Source organism: Macrobrachium nipponense, chromosome 14 (genome assembly GCF_015104395.2).
Source record: "Macrobrachium nipponense isolate FS-2020 chromosome 14, ASM1510439v2, whole genome shotgun sequence".
NCBI classification, from domain to species: domain Eukaryota; kingdom Metazoa; phylum Arthropoda; class Malacostraca; order Decapoda; family Palaemonidae; genus Macrobrachium; species Macrobrachium nipponense.
In genome coordinates this window covers 57,507,602-57,521,500 of record NC_087207.1, presented here as the reverse complement: position 1 = coordinate 57,521,500, position 13,899 = coordinate 57,507,602, and positions in this window count along the sequence as shown.

Here is a 13,899-nt window from a genome sequence, read left to right as displayed (position 1 = left end):
TTGTGACTTTAATTAACCACAATTTTCTCATGTTTTTTTTAGGTATTTATACAGGGAACTATACACTACACATATGATTCCAATTCAAACTACTGTATTGGTGTTTACATACAAAACTGACAAAGATTAATATATATATACGAAAGTTCACAAGCCATTAAAAAAAAACTCTATTAAAATTTATGACAGTATGGTATCATGTCAGCAAAAACTTCAATGTCTTAGAAAAGATTAATGAGATTCCTTACAATGCATTGATTGCAAGTTCAGTTCTTGTTCTTTAAATAATGTGCTTTCATCACTGTTATTTCCTTTGAAATGTTCTGGAACTGAAAGGAGTTCTAATGGGTAAGGAGATAAGTAAACATGAAATACATAAGAAAAGCAATCTGTGCTAATTCCCATCACAGGGGTTAGTTAATGCTGAGCTCACAAGTTATAATCATTTTACCAATTCTTAAAGTTAAAGCCAACCTAAACAGTCTTATCACAAGTTTCAGTAATGAAATGATGATTTCTAACCTTTAGTTGAATCGAGATTAATAACAAAACTAACTGAAAACCACTAAACAATAACAGCACTTATTTTGGCAAATAATCATATTATTTTGGAAAAATAATCATATGTAAAAAGGTGGCCTATTAATTACTAGAGGTATTTACATTTTTAGAAAAATGGCCAGCAGATATACCTAATTTAAAACATTTTGCAAATATTGAAAATAATTTAATACACCAATGTAGACCAGCCAGTTTAAATAATGCATTATGTACACAAGCTATAAATGTATAAAATCTTATAGTACGTATTCATCTTGTTTTTCTAGCTACTAAAAGGTTTTGATAGAGCCATCTATATGAAACTGAGTACTTTGTACTACATAGTATCCAAAATATAATTTTAAACTTTCTTTTCACAGAGACCCATTACTTGCACCAGACACTCAAATCACAGGAGGGAAAGAGAGGATTGCGGGGGGGGGGGGGGGGGGGGGGGATGTCAGGGTTGTGGGACAGGAGTTTGGATCGCTTACTGAGTTGTCTGCATCAGTCATGACATAAAGGAGGGGTAGGAGGAGGGTTGTTAATGTAAAAGTAATGGGCTTGTGTAAAAGAAATTATTTTGCTTTTATAAAAGTTAAGTATTACCACAAAGCCATTACTGTTACTTGGCAAGTTATGTGGGAGAAAATATATGATAAGAGCAAAGGTGAGGCTGTGAAGTAAGAAATGGGCTGAACCCAAGGCTCTAAAGGACTAAAAGGGTCATGAATTGGATAGAAACCCTTTTGAAGGTCTTGATGGAGGAACAGGAGCGGAAGCAAATGTCCCCTTGGAATCTATGCCTGAATTGCACAAATTGGACAGTTGTGAGGGCGAGGTTTCTACAACAATATCCCAACAAGAAATTGGTAAAATCTGACCTGGCACTACTACAGGCCTCATTGAAAAAGCATCTACTGAATCTATGAGTAATATATCTAAGGTAAAAACTTGCAAAGTACCCCACCAAGTGCTTGCTAGCAAAACTGAGGGTATATCTACATTCTTTTTAAATAGAAGGGTGGTAGACAGTGCCCTTTATTTCATGACATCTGACCTTGAATCCCATGACTTATGAAGTGAATAGTACTTTATTTGCTATGCAAGAGGTTTCAGGACAATATTTCTAGCCAATGATAATTACAACATTCAATGGCCACACTTTCAATCTATGGTCAAGAATACTGAAGAGTTCTACTGTGAAGTGAAAAAACAAAGTCATTGACAGGTACAGAAACCCAACAGGTACTTGAAGCCTATGTCCATAAAATGTCAAATTTTTAATGAATTTGTATTTTTCATAGCTAACAAACCTGAGGTCTTAAAAATAAGATAAATCTTCTTGTGCCAGCTGGTAACCAGTTAAAACAATCAAAGATTGTATAGCAAGGAATCTGTGAGATCTGGCAATTCATGCGTATATGAGGTGAAAGTTCATCTAGTAATGGTTTTTTATCTTCCTCTGGTATAACAATTTTGTCTTATCTTCTGATAAATGACTGTACCTTTACTCAAAACCACTGAAGCAACATGAATGCACAATGGGTTACGTATAGTTAAAATTGTGATGAAAATATGCTGAACTGCACTTACACATACACACAAACAAAGACTGTGAAGGCTCAGAAAGAAATGAAGCAGCAGTCAAGAAAAAGTAATCTAGTTTGTACACAAAAAAATTAAATTAGTTTGTATACATAAAATTAAAAGGAACAATAAGAAATTTTAACTCAATTATTTGATTTTAGTGTTAACTAGCATCATGAGCACTATAAAGCTGACAAAGAAAATGGTCAAGTTGCATGGGTACTAAACTGTTCTAGGGACACTGCTGTAGGTAAGTAACACTTTAATCCATCTCTGCAGTACCTCTATGAGATCTAAGTAATAGCTCTGGATGTCATTTTAAATCGAGTCTTTATCAGAGAATCTGGTCCTGAAGGCATAAAAAAATCCAAATGCATCTCCACTAGAGAATGGCTGATACTATCCGATAAGAAAGTATTACATTTACCTTGCAATGGTTTGCAATACATTCAACAAATCACACATATGACTGGAACTAAAGATAATTGCTCTAAAGTAGAAAATGAGGGAAGGGCAATGCCTTAAACAAAAACTGTGAACGAGATTAAAAGCATCGGTGAGCATAAAGAGACAAGTTATTATGAATGGAACCTCTCTTATCTGAGAACCTAAAATACATGTGAAGGGTGAAATATGGGGTACATGCAAGAGAAGCTTAGCTTAGCAACAAAGAAAGGCAGCAAGCAGCACAAAAAGAATAAGGCTAGCCATTCATGGCAGTAACTCATGTAGGCAGCAGTAATAACCAATACATCCTGGGTACCTGGTAAGTGACAATCATTTGGGACCCCAGCCTGATAGAAAACAGTATTATTCCATAACTACAGTATAACCTCTCAAAATTAATTAGTTTAAAGATGAGCATCTAGCTCTGATTGCACTTTTCTTATTGGATGAAAGATCAAATGAAAAGAGAGCACATAAATATGCTTTCAATCACCACTGAAACCTACCTGAATAGAAGAAATCTTGAAGCCCATTTATGTATATAATGAATATGTATATGCAAGCAGTGGACTTTATAGACAGTAATGCACTGTTGACAACATACACACCAGCTACATGGGATTCACAAGCTTACTTCAAATACCTTCCATCCTGTGTGGGAAAGTCAGATGGTCATAGAATTATCTTCTAACTGCTGCCCATTTTCTGAAAGAAAAAATGGAGTTCAAAAAAAATAAAGAAATAATATTGGAAATTGGGATTTTCAAACAATTACATAAAATCACTTTCAACATAACATACAAACCCTCATCAGGCATAAGCTTACCTTTTCCTGCAGATCAGTGAGTACACTTGTAATACCGTATGAAGTTTCCCATGTCTTGAAGATCCTTATTGGTAAGCTGCTCTTTTAAGAGGGGCACCATCTCACATAAGTGAACAAACAAATCTTTTGTTTGGTGAAGTCTAACGCAGTTGTAGGGAGGGGAATTTAATTTTCAATGTGAAAATGGCACTTTTTAAAAATTTGTATCTAACCATGAAAAAAAAACTGACAGAAAGATGGCACCAAATGAGTAGGAAATGAACATAATAAAATGTAAAGGAAAAGGGGATAAACTAAAACGCTAAGGAAGGTGATGGAAGAAAGGCTGTGAAAGATTTTTGAAATTAGTTATTGTTTGTATGGCTTCATGCCAGAGGTTAAAAGCATATGCAGTACTTATAATGAGGCAACTGCAAAAAAATGTAACATGCTTGAGATTATCCTACATTATAGCAGATCTCGAGGAGGTATTTGACAGAGTGCAAAGACAAACTAATATGCTGGTATTACAGATGCAGAGGATATGAGAATGACTTACTAAACCAGTAATATTACTGTATCGTAAACAAGATCTAGAGTGATAACAGTGGAAAGAGTATTAGAAGTACATACAGTATTTGAGATTAATGTAGGTGCCCATCAGTGTTAATGTATGGATCGGAAACATTGGCACTAAGAAAAGAGGAAGTAAAGCTAGAGAGAATAGAGATGAGAATGTTGAGGTGGATTATGGGAATTTCGCTGCTCGAGAGATCGGAAAATTACGAAATAAGAAAGCAGGCAGACTTAGTAAAGATCACAGAGGTACTAATAAGAGAGTCACGATTGAGGTGGTATGGGCACGTGTTGAGGAGGGAGCGAAGAGGGGCTTGGAAGGAACCTGTTAGAGGAAGAAGATCGAAAGGGAGACAGAATTAGATGGTGAGATAAATTGAAGGAAGATATGGAGAGAAGAGGTTTGGTGGAAGATGATGCCTTTGATAGAAGGCGCATCAGGCAACTGACCTCTTAATATAGGAATAACGATGGGAAAGAAGGGTAGGTGCCCATCAAGGATCAGCCCTACAGTTTGCTAATCATAATAATGAAGGAATCTGCAAAGACTGAAGAAAGGGGGGTCCATGGGTAACGTTATCTGCTGATGAACAGTCACTAACAGGTGATTCAAAGGCTGTAGAATTGATAACAAGATGGAAGAGCGAAATAGAATGAAAGCTTATTAGGGCAAGAAAGAATGAAAAGGAAAAAGTACGAACAGGAAAGTGTCCATCAAGATGCTGTGGGATATATGTAGGGGTGAACTTAGCACTGCCAACCAAATAATAAATAACAAATAAATGTTTGTTAGGAAGAATGAAGTGGGAGAGAATGCACAATATACAGTATCAGATAATATCAACATGAAATTAGGTTGGAACTATGTGGTTGGCAAGATAAAACAAGATATCCAGTAAAGAAAGATTTTTAAAAATTAATAAACATTTAACTGCATGAATATGAGACCAAATGCCATTAATTTTAATTTTATATTTGTTGGAAACTCACTCCTTAGGTGGGAGGAAACACTCTCAACTGACTGGTAAGTTGAATCTTTCCCTGGAAATGCCTCTCAGGCAATGTAAGGGGACCAATGACTCCAGTAATCTCCTACAAAATGTGGCATAGAAATGCCAGATTGTTACGACCCAAAGCAAGGGTCAAATGTGTGTGTACTCTCACTCCAGGAAAACTTTGGAAAACCAAGTGATGCCATAAATTTAGTGTATCATTCCAAACAAAACTCTATAAGAGAAAAGGCTGGCTTTAAAAGCTTTAGTAACGATGATTTTCTGGACAAATATCAATCACAGACCTACAACTACTCAGGTGCCAGTATGGGTCTCATATAAGTGAAGTACCATGGCATCTAACAAACAGCCGAGTTAAAAGTAGTAATCAAAGCAGGCAACAGTAAGCAAAATGCCATTTTTTATGGGATCAAAGTCCACCTCTAGCTCTTGGTAAGTCAGCTTCTAAATGGAACGGAAGTGTATCGTCAAATGAAAAAATAAAAGGGAGTTAGAGGACTGAGGAGGAAGAATGCAAAAAAATAAGTAAACACAACACGAATGAAGTTGGAACTACAAGTGGTTGACAAATCCAAGTAGGTGGGAGAGAAGACCTTAAAAATAAAAGAACCATCTATCAAATGAATGTCAAACAAACTGTCCAGCACTTGCCATTATCCCTCCTGCAAAAACAAAATATGACATTTTTGTAATAAAGTTTTATATAGCTTACCAAATAATTACGTACATAGTTATAGTTTCCTCTTGCACAGCAGCTTGAATTAAAAAATTTTGCAGGTAACGCTTCACAGTTTAGTTTAGGGAAAAGCAGGAACTACTTGGCAAACAAGCTCATTCTGTTTGTGCCATATGTCCATTGGAAGGGAGGAATGAGAGCTCCAATCATGTAATTACTGGGTAAGTATACATATATAAAACTTTATTATAAAAAATGTCATCTTTATATAAGTACGTAACTCGCCCAGTAGTAATTCATTACATAGCCGAATCCACATTGACAGCAGGTGGGATACATAGGCTTATTCTACCTCAAAACATTAAGTCATGTAATGAATTTGAAATAGAAAAGTTGCTAGCATAGAATACAATGCTTGTAGTTTCTTGTTAGTTAAGAAAGCCTGCAGTACAGAACTGCCTCTGGCTGAGGTTCAACTTCACCTGTAGTGGCATGGTGGTAAAGCCGTGGAGTGCCTCTTCTCAAGTGGGAACTTTGCAGCATGGAGTTGTTCAAGGGTTAGCAAAGTATCAGGACAGCTTTGCAGTGATGGATGCAATCTGATGGCTAGCAAAGCATCCATAAGTGCCTTTGCCTTCGCCGCAGTACCCATTTACACACAACCAGATAAGACTGTCACCTGGGCTGAAATAAAGACCACGACCCATCCACTAATAATAGCTGACATTAAAAATACACAAAAGGGTACGTGGTGAAAAAAAGGTTGAAAACCTCTAGTCTAGGAGAATCGATGGATAAGTTGCCACCTCCTCCACTGCACAAACACTACACTATTACAAGGTTAATATCTTTTAACCCAGACACAAGGCTGGCTATGACACAGGGAGGAGCAAGGGAACCAGGCGCGGGAGCAAGTGTAGAAAAATAATGAAGGCTAGTAGAGGGAGAGAAGGTTGGTTCAGGGAGAGAGTTGGTGGCAGGCTAGAGTTGGGCGCCAAGAAAGAAAGATGAAGTGAAAGAATATTTTATATGCATCATTTTGTAACTACACTTATTATTATTATTATTATTATCATTATTATTATTATTATTATTATTATTATTATTATTCTTATTATATTATTATTATTAATTATTATTATTATTATTTTATTATTAGATTATTATTATTATATATGAAAATATTAATAAAACATATACCTTACATGTACACCCAGTTACAAAAGCGGTGAAATCATGCCCTTCTTGCCCTGAAAGTGGTCCACTTCAAACAACCAGTACATAGTTAGAATGGTTCGAAAGGGAAAAGGAAGGAAATTACGGTAATCACGCAAAGAAATGCAATATTGAATGAAATGTATATGGACAGAGAGAGAGAGAGAGAGCTTTTATTCCTGTTTAGTTATTAATCTGACGTATATACTTGAGACCTTCTGCTTTAAGAAGCATATCATATATTTTTTGGAAAATAATTATTATGAAATCTTATCACATCATATTGTTTTTAATTGTTATCACATTTTCTAAATAAAAATGCCTTAGATATTGTTGGAAGTGACTATTCATATTAATATTATTCAGACAAAAATATCCTTTTTAATTATCCTATAAGCAGCTCTCTCTCTCTCTCTCTCTCTCTCTCTCTCTCTCTCTCTCTCCTCTCCTTCTCTCTCTCTCTCTCTCTGTCTTATATCGCCTGGATTGATTATTTAAATAAGGGTGGATGTTTGATATGTTTTTTGGATGTGGCCAAGGATCACAAAACCGTAAATGGCTACTCCACCAACTTGTGCTAGGCTGTATCTATTTTTGCCCTAGATTGACTGGACTATAATTATATGTATTACCAATAATATACGAATCTGGTCACAAAGATGTTACACACCAGGTTTTGTAGCCGTGGGTTGTATAAATCATCAAAGCATCAGTTTTGCAAGGATAGTATTTTATTAATTAATCTATGCTAAGAACACATTATTGGATATGCAAATCTAGTAGTACAAGATTTGTATTTATGGTATAACTTAGTTGAGTTACCAATATTTGAGTGTGATGGGCCACTTGGCTCCACCCCTCACAACCATCTAGGCTACTTATAGAAAGTATTTCAATTTGCTATATTTCTTATATTATATTATATTTATATATCAGATCGGTCACGTCTTAGCTAACCCCCACCGCCACCCCCTCCCCTCAGGCTCACGGTTCCTCACTCACTCCGCCTGTATTTGTGGCTTCAGCGGAAGCGTCCAACACACCTTGTTGGTGTTCCCCCTCCAAGCTATTCAAGAAACCCGCCACTTTCGATATCCCCTGTTCATTAGTCTTTTATATAACCATGCTTTTATTTTTTGCAATGAAAAATTGTAAACATCTGGAAAATAAATGGCGTATGAAATACTGTCATCCGAGTATTATTTTACCTTCCAAAAAACATCCATCAGAACAATCTCATAATAACTGTAAGACCTTGAAATCCCGAACATGAGGGGTGCGGGGGGTAGAAGGATATTTATAACAAGGGGGGTGTTAAAGGTGATGGGGACAGGTGACATTGGGTGACCTTAATTTAAGTCTTGACGGGTTCTCTTATTAACATTTATAAGGTAATGATAGTAATACCTTTACTGATAGCAGTTAATATCAATGATTCTAAGTCGCCATCACGACTGGCACATAAAGTTATAGGGTTACTGAGATCATCTTTGTATATCTGGTTAATGTCTATAACTATCGTTTTCGTTATGAATCCTGGTTTTCACACGAGGTAACGTGCCCCACACAGCCATGGACGAGCTGTATATAACGCCAGTGGTCTTGAAAGTCGTGTTTGCAGCCTTTGAGGAGGTTTATTTGGTAATTACGATTATCTAAACTTGGGTAAGTGTTAATCGAGGTCATTGTGTTTATCTATGTGTTTGGAATAACTGTTCTAACATAATGTTGTGCACTATAATCTATGTATTATATACTTATCTATTGCAACGTTTGTAGGGATGGCGGCAGCAAACAAAGGCAACTCTGTAAAAACTCCACAACCGTAAGTTGGTATGTTTTTATTTTTAAAAAAATTACATAACGTAGCTAGTATCTACTAGCTAACCTTGATAATATACTAGTTAAAGGCTGTCATATTATAGTACCTATACTCTATTTTTTCCATCTGTCCATCTGCCTGTGGTGTTTTCGCATGGTAACACTGCGTCCCGGGCTTTAAATAGTTACGCTATGTGTAAGTTTTAGGTAAATAAAAGGATATCTGGGTGTACATTCACAACTGAAAAGTGTTTTAATAATTTACTGTATGCGAATTACACCGTTAATATTCGAAATAGGATATTATTTAAAGCCCAGGACGCAGTGTTACCATGCGCAAACAACCACAGGCGGATGGACAGATGGAAAAAAACAAAGTATACGTAGGTATAGGAACGAATTTGCCAGCAAGCCTAAAGGATATAATTGAACAAAAAGGTTCACGATTTTGCATATTTTATGCTTAGCATTTTCCCCACAGTTGGTAATAGTTAATGGAAATACATTAGTGAGTTTACCTCCACATTTGAAGAGCGTTCCGTTATCCTACTTATTAATTTAATGGCAGCAGAAGATGGCAACTACCTGACGGCTGACAGTGACAGTTGAAATGTCATATCATATCTTCCAGTTATTGCCGTATAATAATATCTTTAAAAAGTAGCATTAGTAAACTTTCCATGACATGAAACAAATCTTTGTTGAGCACATGTTCATAATACTTTATTTATATCATACATTTTATTTCCTGTATCACGTGAAAAGAATGAACCAAACTTATTTTTATTTTAGCACCTCAACCTCCAGATAGACATTATTGGAACGAAAGCCGCCACCAATCTTTCCCTGGTAATAAAAGGGGTGTCGGCTTCACAACAAATACAATTCTTCCACTCCATTACGGCATTTTGATAACGGGAATGGAATTAAGTGTATTAGAAAGTGTATTTGAGGTTATTATAGACTTTTCTGTAGAAAAAAATGAGGCCTTCAGAGAATGCAATGGATTATTTGCTTGTAACTGTAACTTTGTAGCAGTCCCAGATATGTATAGATATCATTGATGGTCTGCAGTGATTTCGCCAAATAATTAATTTTCTCTATCAGCTGTGAGTAAAGCGAATCGATGCTAACTTGAATAATGTTATTGTATTGTCTAGCGCCTGAATTATTGTTTATTAAGTTTTGTAATAGTTCTACCATTGTGGTATTGTTTTTCTCCTCATTGTCATTGACCATGTATGACCCCATTATGACCTTATTTAGGGCCAGCAGACATCTGGTTTTACAGCGGAACAGTTATTATTCACTGGTTAAAGGACAGACTTGAAGTCCGTCTTAAAATAGAAGATTGATCATGATTTTGAAAAAGGAGACAGTTATTGACAAGGCTGAGGATTACAAGTGTTAAAAACATAGTGGAGTAACTATATGTCATTTTCGTGGGGAAACTACACTTCTAAGAAAAGACTGCCTCAAATATATGAAATTATTATAATTAGGGTTCATTGAGAGGAGGGCCTCCATATTTTCAGTTCTAATTTTATTGAGGAATACAGATTATTTTCCTTAAGTTTCCAAAATCAAAGTTTCTATATCCTGAAAGTGCTTTTCTAAGAGTATAATTATCGTGGAACTAATCCTTGCCTCCTATCCCCCATCCCCAACACAGAAAATTGTCTATCAGTTATTTCAACTTAAGCAAAAGGTTTTCATAAAGGCCAGAGAGCTTACTGGGTAAGTGGATTGATTTAGAGTTATGAACTTTGGATTTTGTAAAAAGAGACAAGACCTATTCTTAAGTTATTGCCTCGTTTTCAGTAATGTTACAGGCAACGACCAGAGTATAAAACAGTCCTTAGTTTGAGTGTGAGCATAGCCTTTTAAAAAGACAGCAGAACACTCGCTCTTAGCACACGTGACTCGCCCATGATCTGAGTCTACTGAGACCAAGAGCTTCCTCAAAGTTGTCAAACATACTTTGAATTATACTACTATAAATTCTATAAGAAACCACGGAGCCATTCTTGACCCAATCACTGAGTAAGTTCATTCTTATAAGCCCCCAGTATGTGGACCAACTTGTAATTAAGTCCATCTCCAGTGTGAAAAAACGTATGGATACACATTTCCTCCTCTCGATTGTAAAGATGTCCACTTTCACCATCTGAAGAATGGAGCAGAGGATGTAGCTATATGTCATGTCTTGAAGACTGAGCCTGATCATTGCCCCATGAGAATGTACTTGATTCTTAATAGCCGTATTACATAAAGTGTAAGAGGTATCTTATCAGTATTTGAACCGACTTTGACCTAGATATTGATGACATAAAGATATCACGAGTGAAAAGGGAGTCTAGGTGGTGTTGAATATTGGCGCTTATCTTATGGTCTGATTAGCTTCTAAATGAGGAGTCGGATATTGAATCTGATCAACTTGCAAGCTTCTATTCACTGCAGGTTTTAGATTCAAAGTAATAGCAGCGCTAGATGTTAATAATGAGACATTTGAAGTACGACAGATATTCAAGATAGACGATTGCCCTTCAATGGTACTAGATAAGTGAGATAGAGGCGATCGAGAGATAAAATACTAATCACTTAGTGTTTCTCTGTGATATGTCATGATAAAGCATTGCTTGTCAGTGCGTAATCTGTATCCTAATTATGATGTTATTAGCGTTATGCGGTGAAAACTAACCATTCTATTAATTGTTGTCTTTTATAGAAAACCATTGCCTTTACGTATCCCATAAAAGTTGTCTGTTTTGTAGCTTTCATGTGACATGGCATTTCTTCGTGTATGTATTTCATTTTGGTCAGCTAGTGGGGATGACCATTGCCAGTTTTATGAACCGTTCCATTGCAGTTAATAAGATTGTAACTAGGGACAAATGTTACTATTCCTGTGTTCAATTCATGGCAGTAGTAACCCCTCCCCCATGGATATAATCAATAGAGCATTGGTTTCTTTCAATAAATCATTATTAGTACCAGACATTTGCTTGGTCATTGATTATTTCAACAACAACCACTACTACTACTACTACTGTGTGTACATATATATTTGTGTGGAGACATATATATTCATAGTGTTTTCTCATCAATATCGTAGCTCCGTCAGAATATTGGAGTCATTAGTTCTTTTTTTTTGAAATTCGCCTTCTTCTCGTATTATCTTCACTTCAGGTGGTATCTTGGTGCACAATGTACAAAAGCTCTCTATTCTGACTTACAATTTGTTCCAGGTTCAAATAGCCTATATGCTCCACTTCCATGTCTAATTACAATATTCATTTCAGGTTTAAAGAAGCTTAAGCAGTTTCTCGAGTATGTTGGTTCACCATATTTCTGTGCTTTAGACTGTAAGAAATATTTTGTTTTCTTTTCTTGCTTTTACTGGAGCCAATGTGGCTCAATTAGTGCTGGGGTTATTCTATCAAGAGAACACAGTCCTTTTTATTAATCTGGTGACTCGATTTTGCACTCCTTGCAATTTTCGTGGTAAGTAGCTGGGTTGACCTTTGCAGTAGTCAAGCCTCGAAAGTATTGCTGTTTTCAGAGTATCTTCATTTAGGTACTTTCTAATAAATTCAATGTTTCTAATGTGATCATTACAGGTTTTTACAATATCCAGTATATGATTCCTCGTTGGCGTTTCATTATTATCGATCAATAAACACTTGCAAGCTCCACACTGCTGCTACAATATTTATTGTTGACAAACCAATAGTTATTCTTTTGAAGTGTTCATATTTTCGTAATGCATTGTCAGATCTAAATAACTTACACTCAGTTTTGTCTTCATCAAGTTTTCAGTTTCTTCGTCGACATCATTTTTTTTAGATCTTTCACTATTACACTAATGGCGAACTTCTGTTTCAACAGGAAAATAGAACTGAGTATCTTCAGCATACAGTTTATATACTTAACCTTGCATTTATCATTCGAGCTATTTATTTATTTATTTATTTACATATTTATCTATTATTTTCTCCTTGAGCGAATGAATTGTCATACTTTTCCTCCTCTTCAGTACCACATTCACACGTTAAAATACAGGGAAGAGTTCGGCTTTTATTCTCTTTCTTTGTTTCCAATATACGTATATATAATAGCAAGTGTTTGAACTGCCAACTAAACATACAAGGCCTTCTTATCTTTCGAAATGAATCAAAATATGACTTCAGTTTGCTCTATTTCATTCGTAAATATCTAATTAATGAGCAAATTTTTTCTAATGCTCGTATCTTCCTCAACTGTCCCCTTGTGGTAAGGCTGTCTTTTATCTTCCCCCGGTCCTCTGATATCTTTGTACACGTCATATTGACATCGTGCATGACTACGATTGGTGTACGCTGTCTCGGATTAGTAATAATTATGTTGTTTATTAGGTCTTACAGTACCCAATCTACCTTGAACTTAGAGGACGATGACCTTAGGAGTCTGGCCACGTCTTGTACTTTGACGTGAGATCTCCTTAAGGATATTGAATGAGAAAAATACCGTTAGGTGCACAGATTTCGTACGTTTGTAATAAACTGTCGTACTCAAACATAATGACCACGCAACCACCCAGGCCACCTCTGCTGGTGGTTGAAAAACTGTAGGCCACAGAATGTGTATTTTACGTTCTATTATTTAAGAAATAACAGAAGAGACGTTATCCAGCGTGACACCCGTTTAGCTATGGTAGAAAAGGTCCAGTGATGGAAATATTTTTAATGTAGTACCTACTAATCGATACAAATCTGATTTAAGTAATCTTGTATCGCATTTGACGTGATTCTAGCAATGGTAACAAAGCAATTGTCGTCAGCATTATGAAAGTTGATGTCAAATATTTTTTTACGCAATTAATATCTAACTATTCAACATATGCAAATGATTAGCCAAAATTCTCTGCTCTTCTATGTATATCAGATATAAGTCGTAGTGGATGAAAAATTAAATGTAAGTTTTTCTGTAAGTATACACCATAACTATACTGTGCAAGATCACAAATACTATTTAAATTTTTACTTGTGCACTCAATATTGAATACCTACTCTTTAAAGAAGATAATTTTACTTATATAAGTTCAATAAGCGTGACATTAGCTAAAAAGTTGTTTGAAAACAATCCCAATTTCCAGAAAAATGCGAACATATACTAATACGCAAACGAGTGTACATTCATTATGATACAATGTACTTTGAATGCGGTTGTATGTTATC